Here is a 6000-nt window from a genome sequence, read left to right on the forward strand (position 1 = left end):
GCATTCGCCTCTTGTCTCTTGCTTAGCTTTTCTTGTGTATGAGAATGACTAAGAAAACAGCATAGAAGCAAATGTTCATGAGTCAGAGGAACTTGTAGATGAGTTGGGTTTTGTTTTTCCTTTTCTGGTTTCCCTTTAGATTGTTTTAATACCTTTCTGTGAAGAACTGACCTTGTGCCCATTGATACACTAGGCAGAGGCAATAGGAATGTGGTCAGGTAATATCATATGATAAATGACTCAGCTTCAGCTTTGAAGAGTGTCTGAAACTAAATGAAGGCATTGACCCGAAAAGACCTAGATGAGAAACGACAGAGAAATTATTATGGGATAGGTGTAGTACACAGAGGAGAGTCATAAGGAGTCTGTTAAAACAAGATACAGGTTAAATCCAAGGAACCAAGTGACTGAATTTAAAAAATTCAAAAAACAAGGCAAGAGGTAAATTGAAGTAAAAATGACTCTAGTTGAGATGAATGTGGTTTCTTGCCTTCCCTTGATTTTTTTAAACTATATATATATGTATATATATATTTATTTATTTATATTTCATATGTATAAGTGCTTGCCTGTAGGTGTACCATGGGCTTGCCTGTTGCTCGAGAAGGCCAGAAGAGGACACCAGATTCCCTGGAACTGGAGTTACAGACATTTGTGAACCACCACACAGAAGCTGGGAATCGAACCCTGGTTCTCTTGAAGATCATCTTTTAACCACTAAACCATCTCTCCAGGCCCCTCCCAGACTTTTTTTTTTTTTGTAGCAGGTTAAGTTGCTATGCCTTTCCTGCTGGGATAGGTTTTAGTGTGGGACCCTACTGTGCAGGAATTCTCCAGTCTGAGATCTCTAACCTGTAGTGTCTGGCAAAGCCATTTTTTCCCCATGTGGGGCTCTTTGTGAGAGGTTCCTGACAAGGTGTGGAAGCCCTGTCCATGCTTAAGGTCACCTTTGTGGCTAGGTAACCTCTTCATGGTTGGATTTTGTTTCTGTTACTGCTGATATCACCTAGTTCTTGAGAGAGAATACTCACTCACTCACTGGTAACACTGGGCCAAGTTCGGTCTGCTCCTCAGTGGCCAATCCAGATGCCGTTTGGGGAGTTTCAGCTTCACATTCCCAGCCACAGTCTGCTACAGGTTCCGTAACCCTGATCTGGCTGTTTTTTCCCCCCCACGGTGTATCTATTCCCTGGCCTCCTGTGTTCCGGTCAGCCTCACTCTCCCCTGCTTAATCATCTTAGGCTGCTTGAATCCAGGAGGAGACAGCGTCTTCCTGTAGCTACTGATGACCCCGTCTTGGAGCAAGCAGCACGGAACACCATGTGCAAGTCAGTGGCTCTCCCGGCTGCTTCTGTACAGAGCGTTTTTTGCACCCCTTCCGTCTCTGCCCTCCCCCTCCCCTGTTCCTCTATGTGGCCTTGGCTGTCCCCGACTCTTGGTAGCCTATGTGCACCACTACGTCCAGTGCATGTCGCACATCTTAGCTGGACTTCTCCTCAGCTCTTTCTGTAATATAAATATAAGCTGCTCTTCTGTGTCCCATCTCCGACTCACGCAGAGGCAGCCTCCAGCCTTCCACCTTGCTTCGAACTCCACACACGTATTTTTAAAGTCCCAAACTCCTGTGCAGAGCAAGCATCCAATGTTATCATCCTCTCAGCCCCACGCGCTCCCTCACGTCTCACACCACTGGATTAAATTCACCGTTACCGTGTCTGGGATGTGTTTGCATCTGTATTCTTGAGAGATTGTTGTATAGCCTGCTTCGGGTATATTCAGGAACAGGTATATTGAAGTTTCTCTTCATAACTTTGGATATGTTTCTTTTCCTTTGTAATTCTGTCCATTTTTATTTCATTGATTTTCAGCTATGTTCTTGGCACCTACATATTTAAGATCATGGTATCTTCCTGGAAAGTCATCCTGCTTACCACCACGAACTGTTTCTCTTATGTTCCACCAGTGCTGTCTATTGTACAGCACATTAATGTTGGGAATGGATGCTTAAACGGTGCGTCTTTCCCCCTTTGTTCTTCATGTCTGTCTTTCTGCGAGCCTGTAGTTAAGTAGGAGATACACACACACACACACACACACACACACACACACACACATTTAATCCAGTTTGCCTTCCTCTGTTGTCCTCAGTTGAAGACATGCATGGCGTATAGCTACGACTTTATCATTTGTTTGTGATCTGTGATGCTTGTTTTGTTTTCTTCCAGTACTGATTTGGGTTTTGGCTTTATTTTGGGCTAGTACATTGAAAAAATTATTTTCATGCACTTGTTTGTTTGTTAATTATGTACTCTTGCATTATTTTTTGGAAAATAATTGCTAGAGAGTTTATGACCATACAATAAGGTTCTCTAAAGAAGAGATGAGAGAAAAAGGAACAGGTAGGGGGAAGAGGAGGAGAAGGGGGAGGAGGGGGGGATGGAGAGCGGTGGTATTTTCAGGAGTCACTGTGATGTTAGAGAGGCTGTTCTGGCGGGGCTAGAAAACAAGAAAGAGAGCAGCCCCAGTCTGAAGTCAGTCTGGCAGAGTTCTTTCTTCCCTCCCGGAGGTCAGTCTTTGTTCTGTGAGACATCTGACTGATTGGAGGAAGCTCACATTATGTCGGGTAATCTTCTCTACTCAAAGTTCACCAATTTCTTACCCACACACCTACACAGAAACATTCAGATTAATGTTTGACCAAATATCTGGGTACTGTGGACTGGCCGAGTTGGTCCATAAAATCCACTGCTCTGGTATGCCGCTTTGACTTGTAAATGATCACTTTTGCTATTTTTCTAGGCCAAGCTAGAATGCTGGAGTTCTAAATTCTGCTAATCCATTCTTGCGGGTGTCTTGTTGTCCACTTGCGCCTTATTTCACTGTGCTTCAAGCCTCACAAGTTTAAAACTTGGTAAGGAAGTAGACACCAAAACGTGTCTCCGCCCAGTTCCACCTGAGCTGTACTGGCAGAACCTTGGGCGCCTGTACTCAGACCCTTCTGCTACCCGTGGGTCTGTCTCATGCAAAGATTCCACCGTTGTGACTTTCTAAGACTAAACACGAGATGTGGGTTTCTCAAGGGATAAAATACAAGAGATTCAGGGAGAAGCTGAAACCACATAGAGAGCAAGAGATTTCAATCAAGGGAGGCAGATGTGATCGGAAGCACACGGGACATGTAATAGCTAACGACTGGGACTCAGCAGGAAGATTTGTGACTGCTAAGGACCTCTTGCCCCATCCTCTACAGATCCATGTCCCCTTATGAATCCATGGTTTTTTTTTTTCCTTCCCGTGGTCATATTGTAGACTCTTTATCTTTTATTGCTCACTTTGGGCACTGTAGGTTTGAATGAGAACGGCCCCCACAGGCTCTTTATGTTTAGTCCCAGGACAATGAGCTGTTTGGAAGGATTAGGAGGTGTGGCCTCATCGGAATAGGCGTGTCCTTGTAGGAGGAGGTGGGCCTTGAGGTTTCACTGCCCAGTGTCTTCCTCTCTTCCTGCTGCCCGAGGATCAGGATGTGGAACTCTCAGTTCCTTCTCCATCATCGTGCCCACTTAAAGGCTGCCGTGCTCCCTGCCATGATGGGAATGGCCCAAGCCTCTGAAGGGGTAAACAAGTCCCTAGTTCAGTGCTTTCTTTGGTAAGAGTCGTCATGGTCATGGTGTCTTTTCCGAGCAACAGAACACTTACTAAGACGGATTTCTTTTTGTCTTGTTGAATTTTTGCTTGTATATTATGTTTTCCGATTTTGTGTTTTTGTGGTGTTTTGTGTGTGTCTTGTTTGTTTGTTTCTTTTAAAGATTAAGAAAGAAAGGATGTGGAGTTGGGTGGGTAGGGAGGTGGGCAGGAATTGAAAGGAGCTGGGGAAAAACGTTTTCCAATAAAATAATACAATACATAACACCTATTCAAAACCTTGGTCAATCTAAAAATAAAATGATGCAAAGGTCATTATTTGTCCACAGTGCCAAAATAAGAAAAAATTTAAGGGCCTATCTTCCAAGAAATTAAAAAATAAAACTGAAACCTACAGAAAAACTTGGGGCCAACGAGTTTTATAACTCATAATGCTATACATTATATCGTTATATTTTTAAATGAACAGCACTGAAAATGGTTTAAATGGTTATGAAGAGAGGCTAACTAAATAAACTATAGAATACCCTCATTATGGAGTATGACGTAGCCATGAATAAGACAAAAACTATTCTTAGTTACTGATAAAAGCTGATAGTTTGGTGCATTGTTTTAAAAGGTATATATATATATATATATATATATATATATATATATATATAGTATGCTTTCTTCTATATAAGGAGACTGGGAGAATAGCTCAATTGGTGGGGGTATTTGCTGTGCAAGCGTGAGGACCTGAGTTCAAATCCTGAGCACCCATGTAAAACATAAGGTGTGGTTATTCTTGCCTGTAACTCAAGCATTAGTGGCTAGAGAGAGGAGAATCCCCGACTCAATAGCCAGTCAGACTATCTGAACTGATGGGCTTCTGGTCCAGCAGGAGATTGTGTCTTTAAGATAGTGATTCTCGACCTTCCTAATGCTGCAATCTTTTAATGCCATTCCTCATGTTGTAGGGCTTCCCAAGCATGAGATTATTTTTGTTGTTACTTGATAACTGTAACTTTGCTACTGTTATGAATCGTAACATAAATATCTGTGTTTTCCAATGGTCTTAGGTGACCACTGTGAAAGGGTCATTTGACCCTCCTCTCAAAGAGTTCACGATCTTCAGGTTGAGAACCACTGCTCTAAGGAATAAGACAAACATCACACAAACACTCACGTGCACAATGGAGAGGAACCACACACACAAATGTACATATGTTTTATAAGTATGTTGGATGAATAGGTCATAAGTAAGTAGAAATGGTTACCCGTGGGAGTCAAGTGTAGGAGTGTGGGTGTAGTCAAAGGGCAAGGTGAACCTAAGAGTTCTCATAATATACTTTTTACCTGTAACCTGAAATTTGGAACTCTGCAAACATTTTAAGCATTCAAATAAATAAAAATAAAACAAAAGCTCTTCCTCTTAGAAAGAAGAGCTGAAACATAAAATTAAGGAGAATAGTAACAGTTTTGTAATGTTGAATTGGAACCACCTCTCCAACCGCACCCTTTCTGCAAGTGTTTCCTCATTGTATCCATTGAGAGAGTCTTAAAGGAATGCAAACCTATGTGCCGAGAATACCAGGAGACAGATATGGGTTTATAAATCCCATTCTGTAAAGGAGGAGAAGGGCACCCTGGGAGAGGGCCTACAATAAGTCTGGAAGATATAGCATGCAAAGATAAATGGATCATGGTGACAGACACAGGAGCCAGCCTGGAAGGGCTTCCACTGAGAAATGGTGGGGTAGCTGAGGATCAAGGGTAAGTAATGGTGATTAACATTCGTTGATCATCCCCTGAGACTGTCCCAAAGCAATCCTAGCTCATTATCATCAGGGTGACTGCTAAAGTGGCATCTCCCTTAGGGTCTCAGTCACTAAAAGGAAATCATCAAAGCCAACAGCTGCCCTTCCTGTCTCTATTAGGAGAAAACTTGCGCTGCTAAAACTGAGAGGAAGGGAACTTGATTCTTTCAATACATCACACAGACCCGGGGCTCGACCTGGAGCAGAATAGTAATTTATAGTGGTGGAATTCCTCAGTCACCACTGCACACTGGCCCTCCTGCAATGCTCCCACCAGACAGCATTAAGTGTAGACACATCCTGCACCATCTGTTGCCTGAGTCTTTATCCAGAATCTCATTACATCTTCAGGCTGAGCTTCAGTTTACAGAAAATGAAGAGGATACCAGGGGAAATAAAAAGCAAACTGAGAGGAAACAGATGAATCTGTTATTGGAAACTATTGGTTTGTCTTCTTCAGCAAGAGACAAAAAAAAGGGGGGGGGGACTTTGGGCATATTCATCAGATATAACATGGAGTGCCTGATTGGATGGTGGCTTGAATGAGCCAATCAAAAAG

The sequence above is a fragment of the Rattus norvegicus genome, chromosome 6 (genome assembly GCF_021556685.1).
Source record: "Rattus norvegicus strain SHRSP/BbbUtx chromosome 6, alternate assembly SHRSP_T2T, whole genome shotgun sequence".
Lineage (NCBI taxonomy): Eukaryota > Metazoa > Chordata > Mammalia > Rodentia > Muridae > Rattus > Rattus norvegicus.